The sequence below is a fragment of the Crocodylus siamensis genome, chromosome 6 (assembly GCF_052110815.1).
Source record: "Crocodylus siamensis isolate JL-2025a chromosome 6, ASM5211081v1, whole genome shotgun sequence".
Classification (NCBI taxonomy): domain Eukaryota; kingdom Metazoa; phylum Chordata; order Crocodylia; family Crocodylidae; genus Crocodylus; species Crocodylus siamensis.
Genome location: NC_143400.1, coordinates 69,052,521 through 69,076,199, shown reverse-complemented (window position 1 = coordinate 69,076,199; position 23,679 = coordinate 69,052,521). Strand labels below are relative to the sequence as shown.

The following is a 23,679-nucleotide window of genomic DNA, read 5'->3' as shown; positions in this document are numbered from 1 at the left end:
TGGCAAAGTATATGTGATGAATTTACTATGTTCCAGAATGACATCCTCAAAAACATTACTCAGTGTTGGGCTGTCTTACCACCTGAACTGGAAGCTGTGTAGCCATGTCAATACAACACTATACATGAGGTAATTAGCACATTATGCCTACTTAATTTTACAAAGTAGAAGAGTTTCCTATCTGGTATGACTTCCAGTATCTGTTATTTTGTCTTTGTGAATTGATTCATACCTGTAACTCACACTGATCTCTCTGCTGCATTCATGACCTGCTCTTAGTGTTAGTATCTGGGGGAATATTTGCCAGGCTAACTTAATATATTATTTGTATTTGTCCCCTACATTGTGGGACTGATGGACACTAGGTCCATCTTTCCAAAGCTAGGTGCTTCTTGGGCACAAAGGCTTAGATACAAAAAAAAAAAAAAATAGTTCCAGGTGGAATTTAGGCTAGGTCCAGCCTATAAGCCTCCTGCCCAACTGTTATCTAACTCTGGATGTGCCTAATATCACCAGACACTTCCCAAACTTACGGTAACATTTTTTCAGGTGTATAAAGTTCTGCCTCTCTACAAGCTTGAAACTGCCCCAGTCTCCGCAATTTGGCACCTGTATCCTGACTAAAGCAAATTAGGATCCAAAAATTAGATGTTCCTCTACCTATGTCTCCTGAAAGGCGTAATCAGATTTCCATTCCAGGCCATGGTTAATATGTACCCGTTGTTGGGCTGCCTACAAGGTGCAACTACTAATTTCTTGTAAAACATCACAGTGATTCCCTACTTTTATATAATAACCTGGGGGTTAGAAGACTTATCCACGAAATGTAAGACCTGGACTTACTTCCTTTTTCAAACTGAGGAGTTCAAACTCACATTGCAGCTTCCAGGAGGATGTTCTTTACCACCACGTTATAGATTATTTTGGGTTGTGGCAGCCCCTACCCCTCCTGTTGAAGCTATGTCACTGTGCAGCAAAGAATACGAGATTCCTTAGGCCAAAAAGAGGGGGTGTGCAAGAGGAGGTGTGGTGTTTGACTTCCAGGTTAGAGCACTATGAAGGAGTTGGTGCCAGGTTCTAGTCCTTGCTTCCAGGACTGTTTCTGTATATTCTATTCAACAGTCTTTGGATAAAGTACATAATTAATATAGCATTAGGCTACAATCATGCTCCTGCACCAGCTCCATCTTTCTGGCCCCATGAATCCTACATTCTTTTCTAAGAGTGGCACAACTTTAGCTTGATGGCTAGGGGATTCTCCTGGGTACTGCTTGTTGTGGGTTTGTATCTTGTCAAGTTGAAGAGAAAATTGAACCAAGGTTTCCCACTTCTTGGACAAGTTGCCTAACCGATGGCCTGCTGTATGAAAAGTGGGTGGCAGAATCACCAACAGGACTGTTATTTCAAAACAAAACAGTGAATCCTGCTTGCTCCTTTTCAAAAGTGGATGATTACCTGTTGTGAGGCACCTATGCATTGAGAATGACAGTATTTTAGAAACACCCTTGAGCTCAGCCATTTCCTTTTGGCTACCTGGAGGCAGTTTTATGCTCCTGTCGCATTCCAAGAAGCCTGACTCCCCCCAGACACTGGGTAGGTGCCTAACTCAGAGTCCCAGATTTCATTTCAGGTACAAGGACTTAAAATTTAAATATTTCATCACCTAACCTAACATATCCTTTATCTATCTCAAAGTGTTATCATCTGAGAGTTAAAACTGCACAGGGTCACACACAATCCTGCCTTTTCTGTGTGCTTGAAAAGTCTTTGACACTGTCGGAATGCTTCTAGCAGCCAGGGTGCATAAGGATCTGTAAAAAGGATAGGGAAAGAGGGAGGCAAGATGCTTTCACCTCCTGCAGAGGCCTGCACAAAAGCCTGAAAGTTTCTGCTCTCAAGGAAGTATAAGGATTATTGTTTCCTTGTTTCTGCTTCACATGGCACCTGGTGTTTGGAAGGGCTTGGAATGGATGCTTGCAGATGACACCAAGCTGTGGGGAGTAGTAGATATGCTGGAAGGTAGGATTAGTATTTAGGATGACCTAGATGAATTGGAAGATTGGGCGAAAAGAAAACCCATGAGGTTCAACAGGGACAAGTACAAAGTCCTGCATTTAGGACAGAATAATCCCATGTACCAGTACAGGCTGGGGGCTGGCTGGCTGGGCAGCAACTCTGCAGAAAAGTACCTAGGAGTGACAGTGAATAAGGTGAATAGCAACTAACAGTGTGCCCTTGCTGCGAAGAAGGCTAATGGCATACTGGGCTACATTGGTAGGTGTGTTGCCATCAAGTCAAGGGAAGTGATTATTCCCCTCAGTTCAGCACTGTTGAGGCCACATCTAGAGTACTGTGTTCAGTTTTGGTCCCCCTCCTATGGGAAGGATGTGGAGAAATTGGAAAGAGTCTAGTGGAGGGCAACAAAAATGGTGAGGGGATTGAGGGACATGATTTATGAGGAAAGACTGAAGTAACTGGGCTTTAGTCTAGAGAAGAGGAGACTGAGAGGGGACTTAATAGCAGCCTTCAACTATCTGAGGGGGTGGGGGTTCAAAAGAGGATGGAGCTAGACTGTTCTCAGTGGTGGCAGATGACAAAACAAGGGGCAATGGTCTCAAGTTGCAGCAAGGGAAGGTTAGGTTAGATATTAGGAAGAATTTTCTCACTTGGAGGGTAGTAAAACACTGGAACAGGTTACCCAGAGAGGTGGTAGAAGCTCCATCCTTGGGGGTTTTTAAGACCTGGCTAAACAAAGCTTAGGCTGGGATGATCGAGATGGTATGGTCCTGCTTTGAGCAGGGAATTGGACTAGATAACCTCCTGGAGTCCCTTCCAACCCTCATTTTCTATGATTCTATGATGTGAGGGGCAAGACCCAATCCTGTATTTATTTCTACCCAGATCTGCAGAATAGGCCAATCATACTGAGGCAAAGCTGGCTGTAGTAGGCACACTGATCAGAAAGGTTTACCCAGTTGCTGCTACATGGGGCAATATATTTCTGCACCTGCTGTAGTCTGCCCATCCCGGCTTGAAATGATGTCTTGAATATTAATGAGTTGGGTGTTGAAGCCCTTAGTTGTTTTTTATATCTTCTCAGCCTTTTACCTCAAGTGCAATCTTCAGTGAACTCTCTCAAGAGTTTTACCTAAGAAAAGACTGAATAGAAAACTGGTAGATTCTTTTGCATGTAGTCCACTAATTAGGGATAAGACTATAGGAAGACAGCCAGATAGAAGTTGTCTACAGCATAACGCCTGCCGTCCATCTCTCTCCTGCAGTCATACCTACCAGATACCCCAGCTGTAGGCAGATGTAAAATATATTTTCCCCTCTTAGCATGGGCAGCTGGTGCCATCTGTCAGGGGGGCTCCCAGTGATCAGCCAGTGTCCAGGGGGCCCTCCTGTGGCCAATCTCACCGACCAGGGGCAGGAGTCCCCCCATGGCCAATTGCACTCACCTGAAAGCATCTGTGGAGCACCCAGAAGTGGCTGTGGCACCGCAGTGGAGCACCGCAGCCACTTTATCCAGTGCTTCATTCCGGCCGGCGATCACAGGGAATGCGCTGGCACTCCTGCCTGCCCCCCCCATCACCTAAATGGGGAATGCGACCTGACGGGGTGCACCAGTGCTCTCAGGGAGTGCACATGAACCCCCATGCACCCTCTACATATTGCCACTGCCTCATAGGCTGCATCTAAAAAGTGTGCCTGTGCCACATACCGTATGTTCAGCTGTTCTCTGCGTTGCAGGGAAGCAGCGTGGGAGGTGGGGGGGGGGGAGGGGCAGGGGGTAGGGTTGACCCCTAGATATCCAGGGGTCAAAAACACCCATGCAAAAAAAAAAAAAAAAAAAAGGAGAGAGGCACACATGGGGAACAGCGTGTGCTGCTCAAAACCAGAGCCTAGCTGGCCAGAGTTGCACTGTGGCTGCTGGCCAGGCTCTGAACAGCAAGATTGCTGCTGCTGCAGCCCTGGGAGGCCCCCAGCATCTCAGTTAAGCCAGTGCTGGTCCCAGCCTCCCCTATCCCACCAAAGGTAACCTGCCATGTGCCAGAGCACACGTGGTACAGGTCTTCTCTGGGGACAACTAGTGGTGGTACAAGATGTGCCACTGCTAGTTGTCCCCAGGGAACCAAACATCCACGTGTATCTGGATGCAGCCATAGGTGTTATCTTATTCCTGAATAGTTACAGAATGATTTAAATCCTTAAACATGAGGCTTTCAGGTTCCCTGATCTTTGCTAGTTATTGTAATACTGGGCATTCATGCATCTAAAATCCAGCCCCTTTTTTGAATCTTGCTTAACTCTTTGCCTCAGTGAGATCCTGTGGCACTGAGTTCCACAGTCTAAATACCTGATAAGAAAAGAAGCATTTCCTCTTTCCTGGTATTAGCTTTGAACTTGCCACTTTTGAATGGCATTAGAAGTTTCTGCCTTTGGGTTGTGAAACAGGGAGAACAGGGACAAGCTCCTGATCTAATTTTTAAAAACCATTTATGGTTTGTTATAATTTTCCAGATGTGGCCATGTTGCCAATACTAGCACTAGACTTTAAACAGATATATGAAATGCAGTTTCTTCTGACATCATAATTTACTAGAACATTAAAGGAGAACTTGAGCCTACCCACTGGGGCTCTTTGGATCAAGCAAGTCAGTTCAGACCTATTCTTAATCGTACTGGACTAAGTTCTGAGTGGGATCCCCTGGGCTTGCCTACACATTAATTAATGCACAGTAGTTACTGCGCATTTAGTTTAGTACTTAATGAAGTACTAAACTAAATGCGCAGTAGCTACAGTTACTGTGCAGTAGCACTGGTGCAGGTTTTTTTGTGAAGGTTACTGCATGGTATCTAATTAGCATGGTTTTTGATCGGCACGCTACTGCACAGTGTTACTAGGCTACTGTGCAGTAAGCAACTTGTGTAGATGTGCTCCTTGACTACAAAAGCAAGTTGTAAAGTTTTATTGTGTTAAAAGTCAGTTACTGCTACCATTATGCCCACTCAGTGAGTGAGCCTAAAGGAGGTAATTTATTTTCTGTTAATACAATAAGTAATATGAATGTTTTCCACAAGAACTTCCTGTGGTTATAAGAGATCTTTTTCTGCAGCCCACATTTTTTAATGTTTTTGAGTAAATTGTTCACCTGATACAATTCAAGCCCCAAATACTATAATTCTGGCACTTACTTTTATAAGAAACCCTTTTTTGTTATTATAATACAAAACATATTGCTGGCTGGCTTCCACATAAAAAGCAGGGGAGCACATAACTTGAGTTACTCGAGCATAAGGTATTTTTATTCAATTGAGCCCTTTAGTTCAGATTAAGATCATGGCTTTTTTGGAGTCTACAAGTTACTTTGAGTTCTTAGTTCAGTGCTGAAAAACTAACATTTCTAGACATGCCTGACAAGTTCAAATAAAAAGTCATTAGTCTTTTCTGGGTTTAAATCTCACTGGAAAGCTGGATATATGTAAACACCTGTCTTCAGAGTATTTACAAGCTTCCAGGAAAATAATACTGCAAATTCATGCAACATAGTAAAAGTATCATTTATGTTTTGCTCCTTCAAAGCTATAAGTTAAATAAACATAATTGTAATGGATTCTGAAGAAGTAGCACACTCCTAATGAAATAAGAATCAGTGGGATAAGGAAAGACTGTACTCATCTTGAAGTTAGATGCGTATCTTTTTTATTTTATATCCCTTAGCAATAGGGGATGATCGTGTTAATATTACATGGACTTCTAGTGTTTTGGAAGGCTTTATTTTTTTTTAATGTATGATCACAGTGGGGTTTTACTGGGAAGGAGAAATATTTTATGAAAGTAAATGTATATCTTTACCTTCTACTTTATATAATAACAGTTAATAATAACTAGCACTTATACTTTTCATTTATAGATCCAAAATGACTTTAAAAGGGGGGCCAGTGTCATTATAAGCAGAGAACTGAAAACTGACCAGGAAGCTCATAAGCTCTAAAATTAATAAACCTTGAAGAGTCTATAATTATTTCCTTCTCTGAGACTTTCAATATTTCACCATATTGAAAGTTAATAAGGATAAATATAACATGTTCTGGGGAGTAAGAATCTGTGGAAGGAAATAAACAGACCTAGAATATACTGCATCTAAGTAAACACAAAGGTTGCAAAACCTTCAAACTCAAATATCAAGAGCGCTGCAAATTAATGCTGCACACAATAGACCCTTTGGAAGCTAACTTAATCCACCCCCATGTATCTACATGAGGGCCATGCATAACAATGCATGAGCTGGATTTCCATTAGAGTTTCCTCTGCAGGCTGTCAGTTGTTTGAAGAAATAACAATTTCCTAGGCATGAAAGCTTTTTCAGAATGTTCTCACTGATGTGTAATAAAAGTGACTTTACTTTGTTTTTCCTTTTCCTTTTTCCCTCCCCCCTGAGATGTGACTTTGGGGAAGAAGGGGATGGACTTAGGCCATAGGCCCCCTACTAGTTTACCTTGCCTGGATTATCAGTGCAGGTGTTAATATAATTGAAGGTGTGGTAGTAGATACAACCCCCTAATAGCTTTTCCTATATGGAGATTACCTAGGTAGAGAATGCCAGAGTACCTGAAGAATAGGCATGTGAGTACCTTATTAACATATCACCATTCAGCGGCAGCTGCATATCTGGAAAAAAAAACCTTTAAAGAGCCTATTCATCTATGTTAATGGGCCCATTGCACAGTACATTGTGTGGGAAATTAAGTCTCTGGCTGTGAACTTCCTGTGCTGTGCAAGCTGCCTTGACTCTTTTTTATTGCTTCAGTGTTATTATCTCCTCCTGGAAATAAAAGCAATCATGTTCTCACATTTGAGAAGCCAAAACATTCCAAGATAACAAACTAGTTGAAAGTTTCTTTTGTTTCCCTTATTAAGTGAAAAAATATGTTTTGAAATTAAAGCAAACCCTAAATTAACATCAAAGCCCATCAAATTAGCTGAGCTGTCATAGGCATGACAACGTTGGCTTTTTTTCCCCTTCCCTTGTAAAATACACAATTTAAATTGCTTTCCTATTTATTGTTCTTCCTTGGAATTAATTTTTGCCACAAAATATGTTAATTTATTCAAATGAGACATGATTTTTGAATGTGTAACTGGCAAAAGAACTGCTTTCCTTCTGAAAGACTGAGGTAGAGAATGGCACAGTTTTTAAATAGATATTTACCAAAAGTCTACACTTTTCTTTTCATTGTTGAGTGGTATTAGTTGATGCTCTAAAAGGGTAAATGGCAAAGGTATGAATGGCAAAGAAACCTTGAGTATTAAGAACAGTTGCAGGCTTTATCATGAATATTTGCTTCCCACAAGAAAGAAAGCATTATCATCAAATATTGGGGGAAAATTAATCTTTTCTTTATGATCCAAATGCTGCACATTGCATCATCATCATTAGCATCATTATCTTCATCATGCTGATAAAAAAGGACTAATGATCAATACTAACTGATTACAACTCAATTAAGAGAGATCCTTTCAGTGTAATTTTTTTATCTAGCTTCTGACAGTCCTTAAGCATTTTCAAGTTAACTTAATAGGTTCCACTATTTAACATGTTTAATGAACATGCAAGAATATAAGTAAAATTATCATTTAGTGGGTTGTGGGGCTTCCCACATGTTCTCCTTCACTTGGTCAATACTTATATGCACAGAGCAACAAGAATCTTCATTCTGCTCTCACATCTAGAAAATGATAGCCCTTGAACTTATTGAGGGGAAAATGTAGTTCTTATGACAAGCAATTATGTTTACCTAAGAAAATACTGTGAAATTAGAAAGTATGATGTATGACATGTCAACATCAGGCCCATTATCAGCCCATAGAAAGTGGAAGGAAACCATGAACCTGGCTTCATGCTTACAAACTTTCATGTCATTCATTATCCTTTTATGTCACTTACTTTACATCTGACCCTCTGTTTACCTGAAAGATTTAGACTGTAAACTCTTTGGAGCAGGGAGTATTTGGTATTTTAGATTCAATACAGTGCCTAGCATTAGGGTGTATAGTTGTCAGTGTTGCCATAATACCTATTACTGTTAAATATTTAATTGAGATATGACCAATGATAAGGAAAGAGTAAATATTAAATAATGCTTTCAGTAACTAATAAAGCATTTCAATAATTAACTAAAATCAATGTAGATAATTTGAAATCCTACATTTTGTACAGTTCAATCTCCATTATGGATGTGCAGGACCTTTAAATTACAGCTTGCTGAGATTAAATATTGTATATTTAAGAACAGTAGTTAAAATGAAATTCTTTTCAGTAGCATCAGATCTTTATTTCACAATGTAGGCCTGACTGGAAGCATTTATTGGTTTATATTCTGGAGAGCTTATTAACATCCTGCATATTTTAAAAAGTCAGAGAAAATTAGAATACAACATGAACAACATGTGACACACTCATTCTTCATTAAACTAATAAGGTTGATGTTGGTAGCATGACTATTAGGGCATAAACAGTACTTTCCTCCACTGCCTTGTTTTTTCTTTCTGCTTTAAATATTTGCCAGTGTACTGCATCTATCTATCTAGCATGTGGGAAACAATATGTTAGATTTATTTTTTTAAAAAACAATGTGCATCTTTTACTGAATTTGTTAGGCTGGCATTTTGCAAGGTTTACAGCACTTTGTTGAGAGTTTATAAATATACAATGAAGGGCCAAACTAAACATCCATGTTTAGTCATTTCTATATAGCCAAGTCATTTTTATATGGCAAGTGGGCTGTTGGCATTTCAGGAATCATACAAAGGCCAGTAATTTGGAGGAAAGCAAGGTTTTTTTAAACAGTTCTTGTAAAGATAATTCAGATTAATGGGCCATTTACAGTACTGCTAACATAGTAACTGGCAATGTGCTCTAGGTAATCAGGGTGACATTACTGCCGGCACAAAAATGACATCTCGTCATCAGAAATTTTCTTCATTGGCACCGAAAATGCCAGCCACATCACCTCTGACTGTGGCCACCACATCTATTAACCTTATTGATTTGGAGCCATGCTGTGCCACACTGGAAAGCGGCTCCCTGCTGGAAAAACTCAAGTGGATCAATCCTGAACCATAAAGAAAAAAACTCAATAAATAACATAGTAAGGACCCCTTACCATTAAGTATTCCTCAAAGTAAAATCACATTAGAAACCATCACCATGATGAACTTCTGTTAGTATTCAATGATATCTCAGTATCCAACCTAAGGAAACACAGCAAAACATGGAGGGGAATGCCTGTTTATCATCAAGTTAACTTGTAATTATTCTTAGGTATTGTTGTCAGTATATATACTAATTTGGTGTTTTTACTATAGTGCATTTATTAAATATGCAAAGGAATAAACTATTCCTTAATCCTTAAAAATCCAGTCTGTGTGACTTTTAATCTTGATTGAAAGTCCCTGCTATGTCATCTAAGGGCAGATGACTTGGCAAAAAAGTTTTCTTTTCTGTGTAAACCATTCAACAATTTCATGTATTTATCAGCCTTTTTTTTTTTTTTTTTGGCTAGGCCCATTGTGATGGTTTTTGAAACTGAAAGAAGCCATCTAACTCCTCTCAGCCCTATACATTTAACAAATAAACCAACAAAAGCAGCTCCAGAGCTTCATATTTCTTGACAAAAGATAGAGCTGATCTACATATACAACAGGACTTCAGCAAAACCCATTCATATTTAAATGTAACTGGCTCTGGAATGAAAAGTCTATCGTTCATGTTACCATTTCCGTTCCGTTTTGTTGGTGTTTGCTTGCAGTCCAATCTGTATACCAAACATTAACACGATTACTTGTTTCAGTCTACAGAATCTCTGCTTCTGAAGATTTCTTTTGAAAGATACCAGTTAGTCAACCAGGCTTTTGACACAGGAGTTGTACACAATTGCATCTTCATGGTTCCAGAAACTGATTTCACACAAGAAAACTATGGATACATCCAACTGCTTATGTGAATAATTATTATTTTGTTGAGTAAGTCCCATGAAAGCTAATGGGGCTGCTTTTCCTCAGTAAAGATTACTCATATGTGTAGGGATTGTAAATTGATCATTTCTGTTGCTTTATGTGGGCATGTCCAGACAAGCATGGCCGTGCGGTATGCGGCACTGCAAACACATCTGTAGCGCCACATGCCTCACAGTCAAGTGTTCTCTGTGCTGCAAGAGCATGCTGCCCATGTGTGCGCGACTCCATTTTTTTTCTGCTGGTTTTTTTGACCCCTGGATATCCAGGGGTAAAAAAAATATGTCGGAAAAAAAAAACCAACGGAGCAGCACATGAGTGAGCAGAGGTAGGCCACTTGGAGTGAAAAGTGGAGCTAGGCCACTTGGAGCCACACTGCAGCTGCCAGCCAGGCTCTGCCTGGCAGGATCACCATTGGTGCAGCCTTGGGAGGTCCCAAGGACCCCGGTAAAGCTGCTAGGGCCAGCACAGTGCCTTGCCCCTGGAGTAACTTACTGCACACCAAAGCACATGTGGCACAGGCATTCCCCAGGGATAGGTAGGTGTGGTACAAGGTGTGCTGCTGCTACTTGCTCCCAGGAAACTAAATGTCTGTGCTCATTTGGACTTGGCCTATGAGGTCAATAGCATTTTTGCCCAAGGGTTTGATCTTAAACTTTGAGAGCTAAACCTGTGGACAGAAGGTTTAATTTGAATTACTGTTTTGATGTTAATGAACAAAGCAAAGCTCATTAAATACTTCTTGTGCTGTATTCTATTACTTTGTAAGGTTAGATTTTAAGGAAAGTTTTGGATAAAACACCCAAGTAAAGAAAGCTTTTAGTAATACTGCATTAGAAATATCCAATGTAACTTGGATAAAGAATAACTTCTCAAAGCCATGTAAAAGTCTGCAAAGTACCATTTTTATTCCTTAGGAAATAACCCTGGGTTTCTAATTAATGTCATGAAATTAAGGCCATTTATCTGAAATACTGAAAAAAGATCTATATACGCTCTAAAGTTCAGTATTTGTCCCTAAGCTCTAACTTGAGATATACTGTATGTGAGTCTAACGTGGGACGCACCATATATCAGCTCTATTTAGAGCCCCCAGGCAGGAAGTATGGATAAAAAAAAAATCAAAATTACTGTTTTTCTTTACTGAAAGCCCTCCAAGGAATTCATTGGAATGAGTTCTGTCTGCCCATCTAATTGATAATTATTTAATTAGCAATTTATAATGATAATGGGATTTTACCCCCCACCAGTCCATCTTGTCTGTAAGAAAAATATAAGTAGACAACCTTATGTATTACTTTACCACTTTTGGCAGTTGGCACAAGATATTGTGTGCCAGCATTGTGAATCCCTACAGTTAAACCATTAAACCAATGTATTCATATATTTCCTTTGCCCACAGTGTTTCCTTTTCTCATTACTGTGGGTGACTGGCATTCTAACAATGTGTGTGGGTGCACAATCTTGTTGTGTCACCATGGACAGTTCTAACAGCAGCTTCATTAGTTCTTTATACAACAAAAGCTAGGTTTTTTTCCCTGCCTTCTCTTTCTTTTCCTTAGTTGGCATGCGGGTTGAATTTTTCTTGGACCCCCTGCTTGACTTTTTTTTAGAGCTCCTTTTGAACAGTGCAGCAGTGTGAACACTAAGAATTGTAACTGATAGACTGTTTGCAGGAGAACTCATGAAAGTTCTCTTTGTTCGCTTCACATCAACCAGGTTTATGCAGACCCTCCCCCACCTCAACCAAACAGGGAAAAGGAAATCCACTTTTAATTATACATTGATGGGAATCACTGTATAGTGAAGCCGCATCAAGTGGAGAATGCCCAGTTTATATTCTTTTATCAGCAATCAAAAGAGGTATTGGTTAAAAAAATGCATGTGCCAGAACTCCCAAAATATAGATACGCCTGCCTAATTTAAAGCAATTTAACAGCTCCATTTCTAGCCCTGATAAACATTTTCAGCAGAGCTGGTGAGGTATTATGTTAGCTTGTACGTGAGGGCTAGATCCTGCAAACCATTATTTATTTGAATTGAACCATAAAAGATAACGTGTTAGTTAAAAGTGACTAATGTGAGAAGGGCATGGAAAATCAGAAATATTATTTTATAGGAAACCAAAATGAGATAACCATGTAGATCAGTTCTATGAATAAAATAAGGAGATCTGTTGGCATATTAAGAAAAGTGTAAGAAATATTTGTCATGTTGGTTTTATGCTGTTGCCCAATAAATGAGTGGAAGAATTTTGAGTACATGAAAGACATCTGAACTTATGAATTAAGTCTCTTTTTCATATTTTGATTTTTTTAATGTTAAACATTTCAGAATAACAGTGCTTGATACTGAATATTTATAGTTGTGCTTTTTAGCACGGGAGAAAAAAGATATATTTTTTGGCTGAGTCACATGATTGATACAGAACAAGAAAGATTTTCATCCAGCCTTCCACTACCTGAATTGAACTAACACAATGGACATGTCTACACGTGCATTTAAGCACGCCTAAATTTAATGTGCATTAGCTTAATGCACATTAAGGTGATTTAGGATTGTGTCTACACGTGCGTACATTAATGCCATGTGTGCAGACTGATGTGGGAGTATAGTTAGTCCCACGTTAGTCCATACACAGCATTAGTATGCTTTAACATGTCTACATGTGCATTGATGTGCTTTAGCTATTTGTGAATAGTCTAAAATTGCCATTTTTAAGGTGCATTAAGGGCACACATGTGTAGCTGTACACCCTTAATGTGCCTTAAATTGGGCTAAAGCACCTTAAATTGGTATGTGTAGATGTACCCAGCATGTGCTAAAACTTGGTCCCTTCTTTCACTTCCAACCTTACGAAATACCTCAAGTTTATCCAGTAAAACTATGAGGAGGCTATAATTGTACCTGAAGTTATAGGAAACCAAGTTTTTGTCAGTTCTGGGGACCCTGAATTTCATGGATGAATGCAGAAACATTGAATCCATATTTGTAAGATCATAGGATCTTACTTAGTTCAGCCACATCCTGAGTCAATGGGTCTTTTGAAAAATGCATATGAAACAGCAGTGAATGGAAAGTGCATAAACTGAGAACCCTAACTAATCCCTTTTAAAAAATTGTAAGTTTTATGGGAATAACAAGGAAATGAAGAAAATCTAAAGCTGAAAACTGACAAAACCTGCATGTTTACTAGGGAAAATGTTGAAAAGGTTTTATGAAAATGGGTCCTAAACGGAGATTTATAGTGTTCAGAAATTCCAAGGAAAAATGTTTTAAATCCACTTGCATCCCAGGACAAAGCCTAAAATTACCCAGGATCCATCTGAAAGTATTTTAGTGGAACAGAATTTCAACATGCTCCCCATGAGATGATGGCACAACTGTGGAAACTGAAGCTGTAGCAGTTCACAGGATAATAATAAAATAGATCTCATGAGATCATCTACTCCACCTCCCTCTTCAGTGCAGGGTCATCCCTGATTTATACCATAGATGAAGCAGTCTAACCTGCTTCTGAACATTTTCAGGGAACCACTGTCATAGTCAGAAATTCTTCCTGATCTCCAATTTAAATTTCCTCTGTTGCAGTTTGAAACCATTGCTCCTAGTCTGGTCCCTTACAGCAACAGAGAACACTCTATCTCAGGGGCAGGCAAATAGAACCCATGGATCAGAAGCAGCTCACCAGGCCATTCTATCTGGTTTAAAAAACTTATTATCAGCCTACAGCTGTCCCTCTGAAAGGGCAATGTGCTGGCATCAAAAGCCTCACATGCTGGCATGGAGCCAGCCCAGTCTGGATCAAAGGCATGTACCAGTGGGCTGGGCTGGGATGTGCAGTGCCAAGGACTCCATTGGAGCCACATGCCACTGGGGGGGAGCTCTGCCTGCAGTGGTCATGAGTGCCCTGAGGGCCTGCTGCTGCCAGTGGCAGAGCCTGTGTACAAGGGTGGGGGGTTGTGGTGAGGGGGCCCACACCCACCCATAAACCCCCCCCCCAAAAAACCCTCTCATATAACCTTACACCCCCACAAACCTTACACCTCCCAAACCCCACACAGAAATCCACACACCCACAACTTCACAACCCGCTGCCACACCCCAACCACACCTCAAACCCTGCCCCACACAATATACAAGTGTATTTTGAACTATTATGGAATCACCTCTATATACACTATGCAAACACACAAAAATCAGGACAAAAATATTTTTTGAAATAAAATTAAATATGTATAATAGGTGTTTGATTTTTAGTATATGATTTGGGTTTTTTTCCAGTTCCAAGATGGCAGTCCCCCTCCCGAAAGAAGTACTTCCATGGGGCAAAGGGAGGGATGCCTGGTGACAAAGTTCAGGGATTAGGGATTGGGATTTCTGGTCCCAAGGAGGTGGGGCACTTGTCAAGAGGTGGGACTACACATGTGGCCCTCGATCGCTCACCAAATGTCATTAAGTGACACCCCAACTGAAATAATTGCCCACCCCGGTCTATTCCTTGCTTTTTATAATTGTCTTTCAGGTATTTGAAGACTATTATAAAATCCCAATCTAGTCTTTCCAATCTAGCTGCATCTTTCTTGAAGTGTGGGGCCAAAAACTGGACATAGTGCTCGGGGTGAGGCCTCATCAATGCTGAATGAGTGTCTCTGTGTGACACTGGTCAGGCCACAGCTGGCGTACTGTGTCCAGTTCTGTGCACCCCACTTCAGAAGGGATGTGGACAACATTGAGAGGGTCCAGAGGAGGGCTACCCGCATGATCTGGGGACAACAGGGCAGACCCTACAATGAAAGACTGCGGGACCTGAACTTGTTCAGCCTTCACAAGAGAAGGGGGACCTGGTGACCAACTATAAACTCACTAGGGGGGACCAGAAGAGTTTGGGAGCGACCTTGTTTCCCCTAGCACCCCCTGGTATAACAAGGAATAACGGCCATAAGTTGCTGGAGAGTAGGTTTAGATTAGACATCCGTAAGAACTACTTCATAGGGCAGCTAGGATCTGGAACCAACTTCCGAGGGAAGTGGTGCTGGCTCCTACCCTGGGGGTCTTTAAGAAGAAGCTTGATGCCCACCTGGCTGGAGAGATTTGAGCCCAGTTTTTCTCTTGCTCAGGCAAGGGGTTGGACTTAAAGATCTACAAGGTCCCTTCTGATCCTACTTCTATGCTTCTGCTATGATTCTGTAATTCTATGAATATAGCAGAAGAAATGCTTTCCTTGATTTCAAGAGAATCCTGTTAATACACCCCAGTATGTTGTTTTTTTTCCAAGCATGTACTGCTGGCTCATATTCAGCATATGGTTCATTATAACCCATGGTCCTTTTCTGCAGTACAGCAGCCTAGCCAATCATTACCCAGTGTGTATTTGTGTATGCAGTTATTCCATCTGAAGTGCAGGACTTCAAACTTTTCCTTGCTGAATTTCACCTGATTGGTTTTTGGACAATTTCTTCAGTTTATTCAGGTCATTTTGTAACCTAACCCAACTCCAGTATCTGCAAATGCACCCAACTTTGTGGCATCTGATGATTTGCTAAGTGTGCACTCAGTCCCACCATGCAACTCATTAATGTTTTGGACAATTGATGGTTAAGATAGGAATGACTGTCCTTTTAAAGCTGAGTCACTCAGAAGAGTCTTCAAGTACCACAGATGAGCAATTGATGCATTCCAGGAATTGGGTAAAAATCCTTTTCACTTGCTGGGAAGAAATAACTCCTGGAGAAGACGATGGGAATGGTGAAACGGGATTTCTGAGAATGAGAGAAATAGCTTACACAGATATAAAGAACTAAGGCCTAATTTTGCCTGTTATATTTCCTTTTCTTTCTTGTTGGGAGGTGTATCCATACTGGATGGCATATTAAAAGCATTTAACGCTACTTTCAGGTCTGCTGAAGAACATAAATAAGCCAGGAAGGAGGGTGATTTTGTGGTCAAAGTAGCAAAGATGGAATCTAGGTCATTTTACTGAGTGAAGTGGCAATTTGAGGATCCCTTTACTTAAATGCTTGCAAACATAGAGGGCTGGACTCAGTGGCCCATGGGCTGCTTTAAACAATGCCAGTTTCAATTAGTCCCCAAGGGCACTTTTACATGTGCTCCAGCAGTGGGGGGAGGGGAGGACTCAAAGAGCCACTCTAAGTAAAGTGCTGCAGTGTTTCATGTATCAGCATCCCCATGCTTAACAATGGCAGTGGGGGTACTTGAACTGAAACTTGTTCAATGAGCTTTAGTTCAAATGCCCTGCCCCTATTTTTAAGTGCAGAGATGCTAATACATGAGACATGGGAGGCTGCTGGAGTACAGTAGTTGCCACACTCTAGCAGACTCAACTAACTGAATCTGCTCTGACACACTGAAATTACAGTGTCAGAGCAGCCTTCTCACTTGTGTACAGATACCCCAAGAATCAATGCAGTAGGGAGGTCCTAGCCATGTCCTCCTTCCTTAGTACCATGCTTCCTACCTGGTGACTGGACAGGTAACTCCATACCACTGCAATATCCATCAGGCCAAAATTCCACATCTGGATTTTCCTGGGTAAATTGTCTTTATGGCGGGACTGGCATAACAAATACAAAGCACATTTCACAAACATGAGAACTGAATGCCTTATATTTCCAGGAACCTTGAATACAAAAGCATGCCAATCCAAATAATAAAATGTTATTGTTATTAAATAAGGGCCAGATTTGTGACCCTTATGCATGCTGTTGAGATCTTACTCATGCATGTAATCAAACATGAGTAATGTTTTCATAATTAGACTCTACACTGAAAATGTTGGAGGTTTAAAGTTCCTTTGGTAGGACTGTGCAAAGCTTTGGTCCCTGATTTGATTTGGCAGAGATTCGGTGGCTGAATCTCCAAATCAGAATCAAATCAGGAGACCCTTTAATTTCTCCAAATTGAATTGGAACCCTCCAAATTGATTCAGAAAGATTTGGCGATTCAGACATAGACACAGCTTTACACATAACTCAAGGTAGCAGGCAGCTCAGCAATGCTGCGGCAGATGGAGCATCCAGCAGGAGCACAGGGGGGTCCCCAGCGTGCTCTGCAGCAGACCCAGAAGTGGACAAGAAGTACTTCCAGTGCATTTCTGGGTTCACCGCCAAGCATGTGGGGGAGCAGGGCGGCCCTCCTGTGGGATGCTCCATCCACCCCAGCATTACAGCATTCACGTGTGTGCACCTGGTACCTCAAGGTATGTAGAAAAAACATTTAAAGCTGTGTCTATGGCTGAATCACTAATTCTCAGAGTCAGCATCGAATCTTCAGATTTGGATTCAGCCAAATTGAATCTGGGACAGTGATCCGAATCAACAAATCAAATCACTATCCCCAATTCAGGCCAAATCCAAATCCAAATCCAAATCAAATACAGCCCATTTCGCAGACCTGTATTTGATAGCCATGAGATCTTGAACAGGTGTCTTGAAATTTTACAGCCTTGACTCTGCCCAGGAGATTTCATTGGGGTTCTCCAAATCTGTGCAGATGTAAATAAAATCAGAATTTGTTCCATTATAGTTATTTGTTGGACTCTGACTCTGGCTGGATACAATAAACAGGATGAGAAACATAAATTTATAAAGCTTTTGACAATGGTATGTCTCTTTTCTCAGGTGATCAGATATTAGACACAATTCAGGGGAATGTCAGGTATGAGTTCATTATATATTTTCCTTTTCTCCTTACATCAATGAGCAATCTCTTTTTGTTAGTTATGCCAGAAAATCTAATAATTACTGATCTCACAGAACTAGAGCCCTCACTAAACTTTCAGTTCAGAATTTAGAATACTTGCTTTAACAGTGATGTCATTATGTTATCTATCTGTTCTTCGAAAAAAAACTCAGAAACCAATATTGGGAATCAGATTCTCAAAAAAAAAAAAAAGTTGATGGGGAGGGGCAAAGAATCTTTCATCTTTTCCCTCAAGTATTATAAAAACAACTGATTATAAATGCTAATTTGACTTCCTAGCTTTTAGTAGCACTGCTGAGGTTCTTTTTTCATGGTAAAACGTCAAGTCTTTCTTTCTTTCTTTCTTTCCTTCATTCTTTCTTTCTTTCTTTTTTTTTATACAGATAACGCTACTTTTATTTAAAAACCATCAGTGCCACATTGATGAATATACAGCTCATGAATAACTTAGAGTACTTTCCATATTAAAAGGCAACAACACAGCATACAAAGTGTATACTAAACAAAGCTATAAGGATACATGATTGAAGTGTGTAAAATGATATATACAGTACATAATTAAGTTAATTATGTGTTCAGTACAGTTTTCTGTACTAAATTTCCTTCATGCCTCACTTTCCACAGACAGTGAATTCTGCACTTCTTCCAAAATTAGTACAATCAGGTTATCCTTGGACATCAGATTATATTTCATTACAAATTTAGTGAACCAGTGACACAAGAAGGTTTCATTTTCATATTCATCAAATATCCGACAATGATGAAAATAAGCATGTGAAAATATTCTGTAAATCCTACGGCACACTGATCCTAATTTGGCTACGGAAAATTCCTTTATGCTAACCCTGCTGGGGAAATATTTATTGCTATTCAGAAGACATGCAGCCCTATCAAGTGTATGCCTGGTGTAGTCTATGGCAGGGTACTCTTTGGGAGTTTTATGGGCAGCACAAAATAAAATCCATTGCTCAGTTGCTGCCATTTGAGTACATGTGTCTGGGTGGCACTCACTCTGAAATTTGACAGCAAGTCCACTGAGCTCGAGACAAAATTATCTTCAACGTTCGTATTTCCACACACCTTCATCCTGGCCTTCAGGAGGTTCAAGAATTTTGTCAATGTTGGAACAGTCTGCTCTTACATTTTGTTGGATATACTGTTGAACAGCAAGTGTGCTGTCCATTTCTTCAAAGGATTCATCAGGCCAGTTGTAAAAATCCTGGGCCTTGGTGCCCGGCCTGTTCTGCCTCTTTCTTTCTTTCTCACCAGGGCTGGGATGCACGACGCCCTGCAGCTGTTCCACCTGCTGGTGTGGGACTGCCTCTCTCTTGAATTCGAGCATGCGGTCCTCCGGCAGACAGTGTCCACCTTTGAGGAACACCGGGCCGTCAACGGGGCACTGTGCCGAGTCAAGGCGGGATGCCTGCTCCTTGCCCTGTGACACCACCAGCACCTCAAGGTGCAGAGGCTCACCCAGCGCACTGAGACCTTGGGCTTTGTCCGGGTGGGCCGACCCCTCACGTCCTGAGGCTCCCCCGCAGGTGTCCCCCTGGCAAGAACTGTATATATGTAAATACTTTTTTTGTTCTTTGTGTTTTTTTTGGTTTTTTGTCTAAAGTGTGTGGGCAGGCCTTGCAGGCCATGAGCCCAGACTTTGTCCTCGAGGCTCAGGTCCTCGGACTGAACTGTACATAATTTCTACTGCCCACCATTTGTCACCCTTCCCGCAATAAACGTCTCTTAAAAGTCAAAGTCTTTCTTTCTTTCTTTCTTTTGGATCTGATTCCAAAGATTTTATTCACAGTAGTTAACAGGTGTGAATTGGTGTTTGCTAGCATAAATGTCCTGCTGGGTAGCACTTTGTTCATTTCATGCTGCTTCCCTGCTCTATTATGGCAAAACTTACTTTAATATATTTTTTAATGTTTTGTATAGTATATATTTTTAAAGCATACCATGAAATAAAAATGAATATCTATCAGAACAATGCATTCCTATGAACCTGTAACAATTGGAGAGATCACTTGATTTCAATAGACTACTTACAGAATAAGGTCCTCACACAACTGACGAAAAAGGGTGTTAGAATCTAGCCCTCAGTAGGCACATTTTTGTTTCCATCTGCATGTGCCAATTAAAATGATCCTACTTGAATTAAAGATTCAGATATAGATAAAAGAGCCATACTAAACTAATCAATACTGAAGAATTCAACTGCCTTTTTGAACAAATACAGCAGTGACATCCACTCTCCAAAGTGTCACAGGGCAATGTTAACTTGAATTTGATGGCAGTTATTGGTGTGGGTTTTTTCAGCAAAGATGGAATCAACATAATAGTGTTCAAAGGCAAGGTTGAGCATGTGGCAGGCAGATCTGAAGACATTAGAGATAAGAAAGAAGTAATAAGAACAGGAGTATCAAAAATGATACTATTTTTCAGAAAGTTGGAATTAAGAAGGAAGGTAAGAGAGGTGGAATTGTGTTTGAAAATGCCCAGGGGTATAACAAAGCCTTTGAGTAGCTTTTCTTCTATTGCTATATGGAAAATAAAACAGAAGATGAAGAATTTATTTTCAATATTTGTTTAAAGAAATGTTTTAATAACTTAACAACCAATAATCCCTTTTCTTAAACAGATGTTTCCTGTGTGCCTTACCACATTAACAACTGTAGAGGTTACTCTTCGTTCATGTATACCTATTGCACACCATTGTCACCTGTTAGTGTCAGTGGAATTATTAATGATGTATACTGAAGTGAGTAGAAGATGAGGCCCTGAGTTTCCAATCCACAATACTTAAAGAAAATTTTTACTGAAGAAATCATAGAAATGAAAACGTTTAAGTGGATAGCCAGTATTTTTCTGTTTCTTTTGCTGGAATTGATGGTGTTTGAATTAACATCATCATTGAGTAATGATTGCACTTGCCTAAGCTCTGGACAGTTACAATTCAATTCAAGTAACTGTAATAGTAATTGTGATGTAATTTCAACTCTATTAAAAGTATTGCATAATTTTGAAGATATTACCATTTAAATCGCAATGTTCACACCACAGCCTTTCCCTCTGTTTTCCTGGGTTGGAATTGTAATTCTAGTTTTATATTTCCAGACACTGCTGTTTTGTGAATGGCTGTGATGTCCTAAATTCAATCATGTGACTGCAATACAACTGTCCAAAGGCAAGCTTTTGTTCTTCCCAAATGGCCTTTCAAGGTAGCAAACCTGGTAAGAAAACCAAAAAATAAAGTTATACAGTTACTTAAAGTCTGACCTATTTGAAAGTTTCTGTCAGTAGGTAAGTTTTCCTTTGAGGTATGTAGAAAAAGAAGATGCTAAATAATCTGTGTTGATTTTCATAAGGATTCATTAAGGCTGCATTGTGTCATGTGTTTGAGGTTACATATTTCAGAAGTAACTGGAGCTTTGAAAAGCATTAAAATTGAACCACACAGCCATTCAGATATGGAGGAGAGCTGATATTGGAGAGTGTGGCTGAGGCTTATGCATAATTTATGAATATGCATACTCCCCACAGTTGCTTCAACCCTCCCCCAAATTTTTACTCTCTTCCTGAAGGAACGCGCAGGGCTCTCGCTATCCCATAAATTATTGTAAAATTCCTTATAAGTGAATAAGTGACCTGGGGCTGGCTGTAGGGGGAGACTGTTAGAAGGGAGATATTCCCTTTGGAAGTTGGAGTTTTTAAAATCTGAACCTCTAGCTGAATCTGCAAAGATTGATCCATTGCCAATTCCTGAGAAGCTAATCTAGAGAGTTCATGTTACAAACCCAGGCTTCTCACAGCATTAGAAATAAGGCACATGCTTTGAACTGGTGATAGCTAAAATTCAAAGATCTCTATTGATCAAAACTAGATAGATAAGATGTACAGCAGATGGAAATAGAGGAACACTATAGGAAAGTGTTTGTGGAAAGGTTCTGAATATTTTTAACAAAATGGTGTTGTTTTTATTTTTTTATTGAGGCCTAAATATTTCACATGGAATTCCTCAGTTCAGTGAAGGTTTTCAAATTCCATAGTGAACTCTCCCATCAATGAGAGGGAGAAAGGCACCCTTATTGAACACCTGACATTTCAATCTGAGAAGGAACATTTTGAAACCATTCAGTTCTCAAAATGAGTCACAAAATTTTGTTTTCATTCCCAGTACAAAACAAATCCAAACTGGAAAACTTTCAAGGTTGTTGCAAATTAGATTTGTTTTCCAACCTGATCTATTCACCATATTGTTTAACTGCAATGTATTTCAACAATTACCAGCATTATAATCCCAATTTTTTTCTCTGTTAAATCAAGCACACACATTTTTCAATTTATTAGTACTGGATAAGTGTCCAACTATGTCTAGAAGCTTTGTAATGTGTAAATTACGTTAGCAAGTTGTAAGAAGAGATATGTGTCCATGAAAGTGAATTACTCACAGATCATAAAGAAACCACCTTTTCAAAATTATTTCAGATTGTCTAATTATCTGCAAAAATGTGGGACTGGTTTTATGCTGTTGAAATTTGTTAATATCTACCAAAAATGCTTTTGGCATTTTTGTATGCACAGCAGGAAAATCAGTATGGAACTGGGATTTGTTGTTAATAAAACTTGAAAAGAATAGCTTAAGGTCTTTGCTGAACTATAAATGGTTTATGCCACTCAATTTTACATACTGTCCTAGAATAAGAGCATATGGAAAAGACACAAGGAAAGGCAATTACAGAAAATTTTTAGTTTGGGGTATTGATATTATTAATTAGAGATGTGCCATGCTGATTAGAAACCTGAAATACTTCCAAAAAGCAAAAGAAAGCACCCACTAACAATTCAGAAATTTATGTTACCTGTCCAAGGAAATTTTTTCTCTTTTCCCTTAATTGAACAGCATGGCTCATTTCAATTAGATATTACAGCCAGGCACTAGAAACTCAATTCCAACTTCTTCAGATCAGTTGGCCATTCAAATATGCATGCAGGTCAGTAAGTGATATACCTGTCTTGTGATATACCTGTCTTGAGACATACTTCTGTCCATTTTTGCTTGTGATTACATCTACATGATTGACAGGTAATTAATGACACACTTTTGTTTTCTTCTGAAGATTAGAAATATATAGGTGTTTTTCTTTTGTTAATTTATAACACAGGTAGATGGGTTACTTGCATTAAACAGTTGACCAATAGATACTACTTTTATATTTATATAATTAGAAATATATAATTTCATTATAAATATATAATTATAAAATATAATTTCAGGACTTCGTGGCAGACAAAACACTTAGGTAGAAAAATGCCACTGGCCAATACTAAAATCTACCTCATATTATTCATGGGTTGATTTTTTGTAACTGGTTTTTCATTTATTATCCAAATAGATATTTTGATTTAGTTATATCTAGGAATCATAGGGGGTGTCTACATGTCGCCCTATGGTGACGTAGTGATGTGCTATGTTGCCATACGGCATGTTATCACACAGTGATATAGCAATCCGTGTGTCTACATGTGATTGCCAGCTACGTTGCCATAGCAGCACACTCCTAGGTAAAGTGCACCGCTATGGTGATGTAGCGGTGAAATCTACCTATGTGCCACACAGACAGCGCAGTAACTGCCCATCCTGTACTGCCACAAGGAAGTACTAAAGCACTGTGCCATAGCAATGGCGAAGTATGGTGACATGTAGATGTGCCCATACGGTAGTTTTATCTGGAGATGGCAAAGAACTAAGAGGTGTATAGACTTGTTGAGAAACTAATATAAGATAAGAGCCTGATCTGTGTATCTTCAGAACCAGTAGAGAAGAGACAACTTGTCTTCAGAAATTCTCGAGAGAAATTCTCCCACTTCTCAAGGGTTCCCATAAAAGAATATCAATGCACTGGCTGTTGTACACTTTTAAAAGTGTGGAACATTGC

At 39.8% G+C, this 23,679-nt stretch overlaps 1 pseudogene; it reads right to left on the bottom strand.

The window, feature by feature from the left end:
• Positions 1–18,347: 18,347 nt before the first annotated feature.
• On the bottom strand, positions 18,348–18,986 carry LOC149862951 (MOB-like protein phocein pseudogene; annotated as a pseudogene).
• Between the last annotated feature and the right edge of the window lie 4,693 nt (positions 18,987–23,679).